Source organism: Capra hircus, chromosome 16 (assembly GCF_001704415.2).
Source record: "Capra hircus breed San Clemente chromosome 16, ASM170441v1, whole genome shotgun sequence".
Lineage (NCBI taxonomy): Eukaryota > Metazoa > Chordata > Mammalia > Artiodactyla > Bovidae > Capra > Capra hircus.
Window position 1 is genome coordinate 4918082 of NC_030823.1, and position 14895 is coordinate 4932976.

Below are 14895 nucleotides of genomic sequence, written 5' to 3' on the forward strand. Positions count from 1 at the left end.
TTCGCATGATGTACTCTGCATATAAGTTAAACAGGGTGACAGCACACAGCACTGTTATACTCCTTTCCCAGTTTTGTATCAGTCAGTGTTCTATGTAGGGTTCTAGCTATTGCTTCTTGATCTGCATACAGGTTTCTCAGAAGACAGGTAAGATAGCCTAGAACTCCCATCTCTTTAAGAATTTTCCAGTTTGTTGTGATCCATAGTCAAAGGCTTTTACATAGTCAATGAAACAGAAGTAGGTGATTTTCTGGAATTCCCTTGCTTTTTCTAGGATCCAACGGATCTCTGATTCCTCTGCCTTTTCTAAAACCAATTTGTACATCTGGAAGTTCTCGATGCAAGTACTGCTGAAGTCTAGCTTGAAGGATTTTGAGCATAACTGTACTAGCGTGTGAAGTGAGCACAATTTTCCATTAGTTTGAAAACTGCCCTTCTTTGAAACTGGGATGAACACTGACTTTTTCTGGTCCTGTGGTCACTGCTGGGTTTTTCAAATTCGCTGACATACTGAGTGCAAAACTTTAACAGCATCATCTTTTAGGATTATATCTCAGTGGGAATTCCATCACTTCTACTAGCCTTTTCAATAGTAATGCTTTCTAAGGCACACTTAACTTCATGCTCCAGGATGTCTGGCTCTAGGTGAGTGATCACATCATTGTGTGTGGTCTTTAAGACACTTTCTGCAGAGTTCTTCTGTGTATTCTTGCCACTTCTTCTTAATCTCTTCTGCCTCTTTTAGGTCCTTACTATTTCTGTCCTTTATTATGTCTGTCCTTGCATGAAATGTTCCTTTGGTATCTCCAATTTTCTTGAAGAGATCTCTAGTCTTTCCCATTATATTGTTTTCCTCTATTTCTTTGCATTGTTCATTGAAGAAAGCCTTTTTATACCTCCTTGCTCTTCTCTGGAACTCTGCTTTCAGTTGGGTATATCTTTTCCTTTCTCCTTTGTTTTCCACTTCTCTTCTTTCTTAACCTATTTGTAAAGCTTCCTCAGGCAACCACTTGCCTTCCTGCATTTCTTTTTCTTTGGGATGATTTTGCACACTATCTCCTGTACAATGTTATGAATCTCCACCCATAATGCTTCAGGCACTGTCTGCCAGATCTAATCCCTTGAATCTATTTGTCTCCTCTACTGTATAATCATAAGGGACTGGTTTACATCAAATCTGAATGGCCTAGTGGTTTTCCCCGCTTTCTTTGCTTAAGTCTGATTTTGCTATAAGTAGCTGATAATCTGAGCCACAGTCAGCTCCTGGTCTTGTTTTTTTTCTGACTGTATAGAGCTTCTCCATTTTCAGATGCAAAGAATGTAATTAATCTGATTTCAGTATTGACCATCTGGTAATGTCTGTTTGTAGAGTTGTCTCTTGTGTTGTCAGAAGAGGGTGTTTGCTATGACCCATGTGTTCTCTTGGCAAAACTCTGTTAGCCTTTTCCCTGCTTCATTTTGTACTCTCAATCCAGATTTTCCTGTTACTCCAGGTATCTCTTGACTTCCTACTTTTGCATTCCAATCTCCTATGATGAAAAGGATATTTATATATTTTGGTGTTAGTGGTTGGGTGTAGACTTGGATTATTTTGGTGTTGAATAGTTTGCCTTGGAAATGAACCGAGATCATTCTGTCATTTTTGAAACTGCACCCAAAAGTGTACATTTTGTAGTCTTGTTCATTATGAGTGCTACTCCATTTCTTCTATGGGTTTCTCGTCCACAGTAGTAGGTTTAGTGGTCATCTGAATTAAATTCACCCATTAGATTCCCACCATTCACCCATTCCCCATTCACCCATTAGTTCACTGACTCCTAAGATATTGATGTTTACTCTTGCCATCTCTGGCTTGACCACATTCAATTTCCCTTGATTCATGGACTTATCATTCCAGACATGGATAGACAATATCTATTTGGACACCAAAATGGAGAAAATAGGTGAATATCTGTGTCATTTGTGTATGTAACACACATGAAATAAATTCCTAATGGAACAAAAAAATTGGTTATTTTTCTTCCAAATTATTAGAGCAACTAAAAGAGGTTCTCCTATTTGCTTCAGGTAGGAAATAAGAAGAAAGCAAAGAGAATAGCATGGATAGTATTTGTCCCTTTTGCCAGAAATAAGCCCCTTTATTGTTTGGGGCAAATCTGCTTTTCATTGCTACATGCTTACCATTGACTGTTATTCAGGAGCATAATGAAATGATGACAAAATCAAGGTAAAACATATCATTTAGTTCAGTATATTTGTATGGTTTAAAATCATTGTTGAAAAACAAAATTTTCCAAATAGGATCAGAAAAGCATCACAAATCTTGTTGCATTTACAAGAAACTTGCCTAAAATAAAATGATATAGCAGTTTAATATACAATATATCCAGAACATGCCAAAAAAAAAAATAGTGGCAATTCTACTATAAGAAAAAACAGATTTTAAGGAGAAAATTATCACAGAGGTCTATCTACAAAAGGATTGTTTTATTTTGGAACTGGGTACAATCCAAAAGAAACCAAGAAATTAAGAAGCAGAGTGAGCCATAAGAAATTAAAGATGAAATATTTCTTTCAATAATGAGAGGATAGAAAAAGAGAAATAAGAAAAGCCAGATAAAATACATGGAGTTCAGTCTAGTCCTTGAACTTCTTTCAGACTGTAGCCTTTCACATTTGTCATGGAGGTATGCATGCTGAGGAAGTTAATGGAATGTGTACAACATACTTATTTTTTATCTTTACCTCTGGCTATCAACTCATTGCCCCATCAGCTGCTGAATGCATTCTCTCAGGCAATACTGTCTTTTGGGATTCGGAGACACCAATTGTGAACATGAGCTGAAGTCCCTAGCCCCTTTTATTCCACGCTCTATTCTAGAGTTTCCCTCTTGGATTACAAAGAATAAATTTCATTCCTTTTGGCAATAAGATCTTTCTGATATTTGAAGAAAACACTCACATTCTTAAAGGTGCTCACAATGTCCCTAGCATCTAGTTCCTCCTGGGTTTTTTTTTTTTTTTTTCCCCACATTCTGGGGTATCATTTATTTTAAACAAAGTCTTGAACTTATTTAGAACAGTCCCCAAATTCCTCTTTTGTTGGTTTAACACCGTCTAGTTTGAAACTTATTCTGTCTAGTGAAGGAAATGAATCCAAGATTAGTGAAACTGTCTTGCCTCCTCTCTGTCAACTCTTAATTCCAGGTCATCTGTTCAATCCCTGGGCTCTCCCTGCTCTCTTATTCTTTGTCTAAACAGTGACATGATATCTTTCCTATGAGCTGTTTGAAGTATGAACTCTTTACACTTTAAGACATGTAAAGGAAGAAGTACTTAGCAAATTAACAAAGGGTATAAAGACGATATAAGCCTGGGCTTGGTTATAATGTAAAGAAATCAACATTCTCTAACTCTGGTAGCAGCATGATTGGCGATGAATTTTCTAACAGACCGGGACACAGTATATATCAAAAACCTTAACTGTATGCCTGCTGTTGATCCAGAAGTTCTAAAATCTATAACTTTAAGAAATCGCCATGAGTTTTTACAAGGACTGATGTACAAATTTTGCCTTCATTATTATTTTATGATAGTGAAAAAGTAAACAAAATTGAAATATTGCACACATTCTAAACAATGTCTGGAAATGATCTGCTAGAATAAATAATGCACATGTGCTAATAAAAATTTAAAATATAAAAGTCCGTTCTATACATCTGTGTCTCCTTTGCTGTCTCACATAGAAGGTTATCATTACCATCTTTCTAAATTTCATATATATAATTTTATTACAATAAGAATAAAAGGAGGAAAAAAAGAAAAAAGAATAAAAGGAGAAAAAATGTCATTCCTGGGCAAAAGAAAACAGAGAATCTTTCTCCAGCAGACCTGTACTTGAAGAATTCTTCAAATAGAAAGCAAAACAGAAAAAGGATTGAGATTTTAGGTAGGAACAAACAATGGAATTGATTTTTAAAAATATGGGCAAATATAATAAGACTATAATTTCCCTACTGATTTTATTAGATTATGACTGTGCAAATTTATCATTTGATATGGTGCTCAATGGATGTTGAGAATACTACAGACATTTATGTTAAAAACTTGGGGAGTATAAATAAATGTAAATGGAAGTAAGCTTCCCACATTTCACTTGAGGTGGTAAAACATCAGCAACAGCAGGGAGTGATAAGCTACCTTTGTGTATCTTAATAACTAATGCAACTACCATGTAAAGCAATGCAGATGTATCACAGTTAAATTATTTTATAATGTTTAAAAATTCACAGGGAGGACAAGAAAACAAAATGGGATTGAGAAATAGAGGAAACACATATAAAACAACAGTAAAATGGCAGACATTATCCCTAAAATAGTTAATAGTTATTTAAAATGTAAATGTTCTAAATAGATCAATTAAAAGATCGAAAACGGCAGGGTGGACACATAAACAAGTCTGAGCTGTATGCTGTGTACAATAAAGTCACTTCAAACATGAAAACGTGTCAAGTGGAAGACTGCCAAAAATACACACCAGGCAAAAGTTAACTTGAAAAACTAGAAGTGACTTATGTATTTCTTGGTTGGATTCCCTCCCTTCCTGAACTCTAAACTCCGAAGTGTCCCAGGACCAAGATTCAGACTCTTTATGCTTATGTGTACACGAATTCTCTGAATGACTTCAGCTAGTTACATACTTTTAAATATCACCCATATGTGAAGATCCCCAATTTATGTCACATTTTGTGGCCAGGCCCTGGCTGCCTATTCCATGTCTCAAAGCAGAATTTACTGGGCTATATTTAAAATGGATGGGCTCCAATTTCTTGGGCTCCAATTTCCAGCATTGGAAAACTGTTGTCACTTCCTCCTGGCTCTATGGTCATGGATGAAAGCTTTATTGATGCTGATGTTTGAGCACTTTTTCCAAAAAAATATGGCATAATATCTATCAAAAGTCAAATGTACTTATACGAGTCAAATGTATCTTTAACACATTTATTCTTCAAGAAGTAACTTAATAATTAAGATAGGAAATGTTCCATGATGCCAACTGTTCATGTCTTGCTAACTCTTTCATAAGTGAAGTGAAGTGAAGTGAAGTGAAGTAAAGTGAAGAGAAGTGAAAATTGCTCATTCATGTCTGACACATTGTAACCCCAAGGACTATACACATTTCATGGAATTCTTCAGGCCAGAATATTGGAGTGGGTAGCCTTTCTCTTCTCCGGGGGATCTTTCCAACCCAGGAATCAAACCAAGGTCTCCTGCATTGCAGGCAGATTATTTACCAGCTGAGCCACAGGGGAAGTCAAAGAATACTGGAGTGGGTAGCCTATCCCTTCTTTAGCAGATCTTCCCAACTCAGGAATGGAACTGGGGTCTCCTGCATTGCAAACGGATTCTTTACCAATTGAGCTATTAGGAAAGTCCAACTCTTTCATAAAATAAACGTCAAATAATTATTCAGTTCACAATAGAACTGGATTTTAAGCACCATCTTTATTTTTTTTCTTAGAATATGCAATTGTGGCTTTTTAAATTTATTTTTTATTTTTAAATATAAATTTATTTATTTTAATTGGAGGTTAATTACTTTACAATATTGTATTGATTTTGCCATACACACCATCTTTAAATGAATTAATTTAAAAAATAAAATTATTACAGAAAAGTTACTTCATCATATATTTATAATAACAGATTTTTGTCCCTAATATGTATTCTAAATTGATTATAGGGATGGATAAGATACTCTACCATTGCACTGAGGTGGTTTTGCCCAAGTTCCATTTAAACATATCACATCTATCTCCCTTAAAAGGTCATAATCCCTGGTGTATTCATAATGTACTCTCTCACCACTCTGATATCTAGACTCCTGACTTTGTATAATACCATTTTCCAATTGAGGTGGATTCACACAGGAAGCATCTGAATAGAAAGGAAAAAAAGCATCTCTAATATAATGATCATCATGAGCAGCAAGGAGGAAATGGGATGTCATGGTTGTTTAGATTCAATAGTTAATCTGTCATGAAAGACTGCTAGTTTTAATCAGTTTACATGTAAGATTAAGGTAAAGGAAATAAAGCAATGTTTTTCAGTATGACTTAAGTTTCTGTATCTTAAATCTCTCCCTTATCCTTCACTAGAAATTTGATACACATTTTTTTAGGCCAGAGAAAATAAGAGCTTTTCTAGACATCTCTTTCTTAAGGATAGTAACATAATAATTATAAAGTATATAAATTCAATATGAATATACAAGCCATAAGAAAAACATAATAAAAAAATCACTTGACATTAGGATTTGGTTTACATTCATCCTGTTTAAGAGCTATAACTTAGTATGCCACTATGGAGAACAGTGTGGAGATGCCTTATAAAACTGCAAATAGAACTGCCATATGACCCTACTGCTGGGCATACACGCTGAGGAAACCAGAACTGAAAGAGACACGTGTACTGCAGTGTTCATTGCAGCGCTGTTTACAATAGCCAGGATGTGGAAGCAACATGGATGTCCATCGGCAGATGAATGGATAAGAAAGCTGTGGTGCATATACACAATGGAATATTACTCAGCCATTAAAAAGAATGCATTTGAATCAGTTCTAATGAGGAGGATGCAACTGGAGCCTATTATACAGAGTGAAGTAAGTCAGAAAGAAAAACACCAATACAGTATCAGTTCAGTTAAGTCGCTCAGTTTGTCCGACTCTTTGCAACCCCACGAACTGCAGCAGGCCAGGCCTTCCTGTCCATCACCAACTCCCGGAGTCCACTCAAACTCATGTCCATTGATGGCATCAGTGATGCCATCCAACCATCTCATCCTCTGTCTTCCCCTTCTCCTCCTGCCTTCAATCTTTCCCAGCACTGAGGTCTTTTCCAGTGAGTCAGCTCTTCGCATCAGGTGGCCAAAGTATTGGAGTTTCAGCTTCAACATCAGTGAACACCCAGGACTGATCTCCTTTAGGATGGACTGGTTGGATCTCCTTGCAGTCCAAGGGACTCTCAAGAGTCTTCTCCAACACCACAGTTCAAAAGAATCAGTCTTAAGTGCTCAGCTTTCTTTATAGTCCAACTCTCACATCCATACATGAACACTGAAAAAACCATAGCCTTGACTAGATGGACCTTTGTTGGCAAAATAATGTCTCTGCTTTTTAATATTCTGTCTAGGTTGGTGATAACTTTCCTTCCAAGGAGTAAACGTATTTTAATTTCATGGCTGCAATCACCATCTGCAGTGATTTTTGAGCCCCCCAAAATAAAGTCAGCCAGTTTCCACTGTTTCCCCATCTATTTCCCATGAAGTGATGGGACCAGATGTCATGATCTTAGTTTTCTGAATGTTGAGCTTTAAGCCAACTTTTTCACTCTCCTCTTTTACTTTCATCAAGAGGCTCTTTAGCTCTTCTTCACTTTCTATCATAAGGGTGGTGTCATCTGCATGTCTGAAGTTATTGATATTTCTCCCAGCAATACTAACACATATATATGGAATTTAGAAAGATGGTAATGATGATATTCTATGTGAGACAGCAAAAGAGACACGGAAGTATAGAACAGTCTTTTGGACTCTGTGGGAGAAGGCGAGGGTGGGGTGATTTGAGAGTGTAGCATTGAAACATGTATATTATCATATGTGAAACAGATCACCAGTCCAGGCTGATGCATGAGACAGGGTGGTCAGGGCTGGTGCACTGGGTTGACCCTGAGGGATGGGATGGGGAGGGAGGTGGGAGGGGTTTCAGGATGGTGAACACATGTACACCCATGGCTGATTTATGTCAATGTATGGCAAAACCCACCACAATATTGTAAAGTAATTAGCCTCCAATTAAAATAAATTAATTAAAATTTAAAAAGAGCTGTAACTTTAGGTCCTTAGAAAAACAAACATACTAAGTACTTCTTTAGAAACTTAATTAAGAATTAACACACTCTGAACAATATCATAGTTGAAGGGAGAGGATGATTAATTAAAAGATCCAAACATAAGATATAGAAAAATAAGTGTAATTTTACAAAATGACCCTTTAATGATAATGAGCTTAATGGTAAATGCTTAAGGACACCCTAGTGAGTGATGTGTAATTCCTCAGTGAGATCCAGAGCATGTAAGGCTGTTGCCATGGCTTCTAGACTGAAATGTGCAGAGAATCCCTTGGGAATCATTAAGATAGTGTCAGAATTGCAGTCCCAGTGGTTTTGATTCATCAGATCTCAGTGACCCTGTGAAACTGCTTGCATATCTAACAGTTTACAGAATATGCTGAGATTGCTGTGCCTGGACCGTGTACTGGGCTATAGAATTATTGGGCTATAGACTGACCACTGAGTACACAGTTCCATCCTTTTTTATGTGTGTGAGCATGCTCAGATGCTCATTCGTGTCTGACTCTTTGTGACCTCATGAACTCTAGCCCACCATGCTCCTCTATTCATGAAATTCTCTGGCAAGAATACTGGAGTGGGTTTTCATTTCTTCCTCCAGGGGGTCTTCCCAACCCAGGGATCAAAACCATGTCTCATACACTGTCAGGCAGATTCTTTACCACTAGTGCCTCCTGGGAAACTCTCATACCTTTTTATGTTCAGGCGTAAACCTTCTTTGACCTGGCTTAAGAATAATCTATGTCTTTTTAATGATGGTGGAGGCAATTTTCCTCACTGTGTTTCTTAATATATTTTAATACATAAATTAAAAAATGTTGCCTAAGTACTTCTGCATGCTGGCCTTCCTGTTCATTTTCTGTTAATACACTGTATAATATTGTATCCATCCAGCTGATAATATGGCCAACATTTAAAAGCTACTTGTTCTCCTGACCTACATGATTTCTTCTCTCAACCTATGAGGACTGCATCATCAAAGCTGGGCAAGTTAACACAATCTGTATCTGAAAGAAAAAGAATGTATTTGTTTAATACCTCTTTAAAAATACATATCGGCCAATAATTATATTTCAGAAAAAATAGATACATATCAAACCAATGAATATCGTATAATATTTCTCTTATAACTTAAATGTCAGAAGTCTTGACTCAGTCACATTGACTGTCTCTATATTCATCAAAATTACAACATGGGAATAGTGATGTTCTAAGAGAGAGGAATGCATACGTCTCATATTTAAATTATTTTTCCCAATTGCAAGTCATCTACATTATGAATGTGTTTATATTTCTTGCTTCTATCAAAATCTGTTACCTTGAACTCTGTTAAATATCTTAGAAAACTGCATGTTATAAAGAAATTATTGACAAGTTAATAACAAGTGGAGTAGTGATAAGACTGATGAGCAGCTGTCAGCCATGATAAAGGAACAGAGACAAGAAATCTGAGAATGTATATCAGAGGATGTCCAAACTACCTCCAAGATTATGTGAAAGTGAGACAATTTAGCTAGTGTTACCAAACTTTTATTATTTAGCTTGTTAAGATGAGACAATTTGAGACAACCAAACTTTTACTACTACTAGAGTTATTAATTCAGTTCATAACTTTCCATAGATACCTTGTTAGATTCTAGAATTACTGGTTAGTTTCATATTTATACCATTTATGCTCTGAATTAAAGATATTTGTCAGCCTTATAATAGAATGAAAAACACTATACTTATGCATTCAGGTGAACGGGAGCATTTTCCTCCTAAATGTCCTATAGATGGATACAAGTCCCTCTATCCCAAACCCCTTATCACTGTTGTAAGTAACTTCTCCATATTGGTAACTGTCTCTCTAATGAGATATAGCACCATTCTAAATATAAGGCTGAAGTCCACAAGGGAGTCCTAGGAATACATGAGAGAATGATTTCATGTTTCATTAACTCTGAAACTTACTTTGATGAACTGCTCATCATATTTGGTAGTTTTATTTGAAAATAGTGAATGATTATACTATAACTTCTAAAAAATCAGAGAGAAGTTCAAGAATATGTCCTAAAATTACCATTCTGGTGTTTGCTCAACCATCCCCTTGAGCACAAACTTGAAACTAACAGCACTGATGTATAAAAGAGACCATCAGTGCTTCTCTAATCAATCATGAGTAATAAAAAAAAAACACACACATTAGGACTTCATCACCTTAGGAAAAGTACTATATATTGTAAGAAATTAAAAGGGACATTGTAGGAAGAACATAAGAAATTTTTCAGAAAAAAACTTCGTGGCAATGCAAATGCTGCAAATTCTATGAATAGGTAGGACTATGAATATGTTATATGAACAATTAGGTTTAATTTTTTACACATGCAGTGCTAATATTACAAAAAAATTGCCAGATTGAAAACTGATTCTATATGGAACCAATTAAATGAACACAAATGATTAATTGGAATATACAAAAACCAATTAAGTGTATAAACATAGAAACTACATATTAAAACTTAAAAGTGTTAGTCACTCAGTCATTTTCAACTCTTTGCAACTCCATAGACTATAGCCCACCAGACTCCTCTGTACATAGAATTTGCCAGGCAAGAATACTAGAGTGGGTTGCCATGTCCTTCTCCAGGGGATTTCTCGACCCAGGGATTGAACCCAGGTCTCCCACATTGCAGGCATATTCTTTACTGTTTGAGCTACCCTGGTACATTAATTCCTAAATGACTTATAAATAAATAAATGATTTGATATATTTAGAAATCTAAAGGAACCTGTCTCATGACTTTGATTGCAATTGATCAGGTTCAATGAATGATACTGAATATAGAAATTTGGTTTGCACACTGTCCTCACCTATACACTGAGAGGAAGAGCTCCACTTTCCCATATAGCATGTTATTCCATCTTCTTCAAATATCCTGAAGCCTTCTTCACAAATATAACTTAACTTGGTGCCATGTGCATATAGCCTTGGTTCATGTCATGTGTTTCTCCTTTCTTCTGCAGAGCTAGATGATTTAATGGTTCCACAGTCTATTTGAGGTGGTTGAAAACATGGAATTTTTTTCTACATGAAGAACAGAGATCAAAGAATGAAGTATAAATATAATGTTTAAATTAAATTGGAATAAGTTGAACAAGTTAAAGAGTTTTAAGACTGACAAACAATTGAAACTTGCAATCCACCTGTCTCCATAAATACTCTTGTACTATCCACTTGTTCAACATGCCCCTGCATTCTTTTTTTTAATGAATTTTTTATTGAAATGTTGGATGTTTAACAGTATGTTAACTTCAGGTATGCTACAAAATCATTTGGCTTTTACATACATTATAAAATGACTACCAGTATCTAGTAACAATCTGTCCCTATACAAAGTTATTACAGTGTTATTGACCATATTCTGTATGCTGTATATTATATCCCTATGGCTTCTTTATTGCATAACTGGAGTTTGTACCTCTAAATCCTCTGCATCTATTTTGCCAACCCCCACCTCCCTTCTAGCAACAACCCATAGTTCTGCACCTGTGTGAGCCTGTGTTCCTTTAATTTGGTTTGTTTTACATTTATATTTCACATATAAGTGAGAACATGTGGTATCTGTCTTTTTCTAACTGACTTACTTCACTTAGCATAAAACACACTAGACTCATTCATGTTGTTCCAAATGAAAATATTTCCTATTCTATGGCTTAGTAATAGTTCATTTTTTTGTGTGTGTTTATCCAATCATCTATCAATGGACTGTTGGCTTGCTTCCTATCCTTGCCTATTGCATGTAATGCTGCAATGAACACCAGTGCTTATATCTTTTTGGATTAGTGTTTTTGGTTCCTTTGAACAAATGCCCAGAAGTGGAATTGATAGATCATATGGCAGTTATACTTTTAACTTTTGAGTAAACTCCATACTCTTTTCCACAATGGCTCTATCAATTTATAATTCTACCAACAGTGCACAAAGACTCCCTTTGGGCCACATTTAGCCAATACTTGCTATTGTATTTTTTATATTAGCCATTGTGACAAGTGTGAAGGGACATCTCACTATGGTTTTAATATACATTGTCCTGAAGATTAGACAGAACTTTGTTGGCAAAGTAATGGCTCTGCTTTTGAATATGCTATCTAGCTTGGTCATAACTTTCCTTCCAAGGAGTTAATTTCATGGCTGCAATCACCATCTGCCATGATTTTGGAGCCCCAAAAAATAAAGTCTGATACTGTTTCCACTGTTTCCCCATCTATTTCCCATGAAGTGATGGGACCAGATGCCATGATCATTTTCTGAATGTTGAGCTTTAAGCTAACTTTTTCACTCTCCTCTTTCACTTTCATCAAGAGGTTTTTTAGTTCCTCTTCACTTTCTGCCATAAGGGTGGTGTCATCTGCATATCTGAGGTTATTGATATTTCTCCTGGCAATCTTGATTCCAGCTTGTGCTTCTTCCAGCCCAGCGTTTCTCATGATGTACTCTGCATAGAAGTTAAAGAAGCAGGGTGACAATATACAGCCTTGATGTACTCCTTTTCCTATTTGGAACCAGTCTGTTGTTCCTAACTGATGCATCCTGACCTGCATATAGATTTCTCAAGAAGCAGGTTAGGTGTTCTGGTATTCCCATCTCTTTCAGAAATTTCCACAGTTTATTGTGATCCACACAGTCAAAGGCTTTGGCATAGTCAATAAAGCAGAAATAGATGTTTTTCTGGAACTCTCCTGATTTTTCAGTGATCCAGCTGATGTTGGCAATTTGATCTCTGGTTCCTCTGCTTTTTCTAAAATCAGTTTGGACATCTGGGAGTTCATGGTTCACGTATTGCTGAAGCCTGGCTTGGAGAATTTTGAGCATTACTTTACTAGCATGTGAGATGAGTGCAATTGTGGGGTAGTTTGAGCCTTCTTTGGCATTGCCTTTCTTTGGGACTGGAATGAAAACTGACCTTTTCCAGTCCTGTGGCCACTGTTGAGTTTTCCAAATTTGCTGGCATATTGAATGCAGCACTTTCACAGCACCATCTTTCAGGATTTGAAATAGCTCAACTGGCTATCATCTCCACTAGCTTTGTTCATAGTTATGCTTTCTAAGGCCTACTTGACTTCATATTCCAGGATAGCATATTCAAAAGCAGAGCCATTACTTGGCCAACAAAGGTCCGTCTAGTCAAAGCTATGGTTTTTCCAGTAGTCAAGTATGGATGTGAGAGTTGGACTGTGAGGAAAGCTGAGCATCGAAGAATTGATGCTTTTGAACTGTGGTGTTAGAGAAGACTCTTGAGAGTCCCTTGGACTGCAAGGAGATCCAAGCAGTCCATCCTAAAGGAGATCAGTCCTAGGTGTTTGGAAGGACTGATGTTAAAGCTGTAACTCCAATACTTTGGCCATCTCATGAGAAGAGCTGACTCTTTGGAAAAGACTGTAATGCTGGGAGGGATTGGGGGCAGGAGGAGAAGCCAATGACAGAGGATGAGATGGCTGAATGGCATCACTGACTCAATGATGTGAGTTTGAGTGAACTCTAGGAGTTGGTGATGGACAGGGAGGCCTGGCATGCTGCAATTCATGGGGTTGCAAAGAGTCAGACATGACTGAGTTACTGAACTTGGAACTTGGCCTGAAGATTAATGATGTTGAGCATCTTTTCATGGGTCTGTTGGCCATCTCTATGTCTTCTTGGAAAAATAATCTACTTAGGTCTTCTGGCCATTTTTTTTTTTTAGTTGAGTTGAATATCTTTTCTTTTTTTTTCTGACATTGAATTGCATGAATTCTTTGTGTAGTTTGAATATTAATTGGATATATCCTTTGTGAAATATCTTCTCCCATTCAGTAGGCTGCCTTTTTCATTTTATTGATACTTTTCTGTGCTATGGGAAAGATTTTTAGTTTGATGTACTCTTATTTTCTAACTTTTACTTTTGCTTCCCTTACCTGAGGAGACATATCCCCTCCAGTTCAATTCAATTCAATTGCTCAGTCATGTCCGACTCTTTGCAACACCATGGACTGCAGCATGCCAGGCTTCCCTGTCCATCACCAACTCCTGGAGCATGCTCAAACTCATGTCCGTCGAATCAGTGATGCCATCCAACTATCTCATTGTCTGTTGACCCCTTCTCCTCCCTCCTTCAATGTTTCCCAGCATTGGGGTCTTTTCAAATGAATCAGTTCTTCACATCAGGTGGCCAAATTATTGAAGTTTCAGTTTCAGCATCAATCCTTCCAATGAATAATCAGGACAGATTTCCTTTAGGATTTAGTGGTTGGATCTCCTTGCAGTCCAAGGGACTCTCAAGAGTCTTCTCCAACACCACAGTTCAAAAACATCAGTTCTGCGCTCAGCTTTCTGATAGTCCAAATCTCACATCCATACTTGACTACTGGAAAAACCATAGCTTTGACTAAACAGACCTTTGTTGGCAAAGTAATGTCTCTGCTTTTTAATATGTTGTCTAGCTTGGTCATAGCTTTTCTTCCAAGGAGCAAGTGTCTTTTAATTTCATGGCTGTAGTCACCATCTGCAGTGATTTCAGAGCCCCCCCCTTCCCTGCCCCCCGCCAAAATAAAATCTCTCACTGCTTCCATTGTTTCCCTATCTATTCCCCATAAAGTGATGGGACTGGATGCCATGATCTTAGTTTTCTGGATGTTGAATTAAGCCAACTTTTTCACTCTCCTCTTTCACTTTCATCGAAGCCCTTTAGTTCTTCACTTTAAAACTGATGTCAAAGAGCATATTGCCTATGATTTCTCTAGGAGTTTTATGGATTCAAGAGTTATAATTAAGTCTTTAATTCATTTTTAGTTTATTTTTGTAAATTATGTGGGAAAGTTAGCCAAGATTGATTCTTTTGAATGTAAATCTCTAGCTTTCCCAACACCAGTTATTAAAGAGGCAATAATTTTCCCACTATATTCTTGCCTCCTTTGTCATACATTAATTGGCCATATAATTGTGAGTATATTTCTGGGCTCTCAATTCTG

General features: G+C 36.7%; 1 pseudogene; it reads right to left on the bottom strand.

Moving 5' to 3' along the window:
• The window catches only part of LOC108633330, a 36264-nt pseudogene continuing 27106 nt past the window's right edge, over positions 5738-14895 (bottom strand).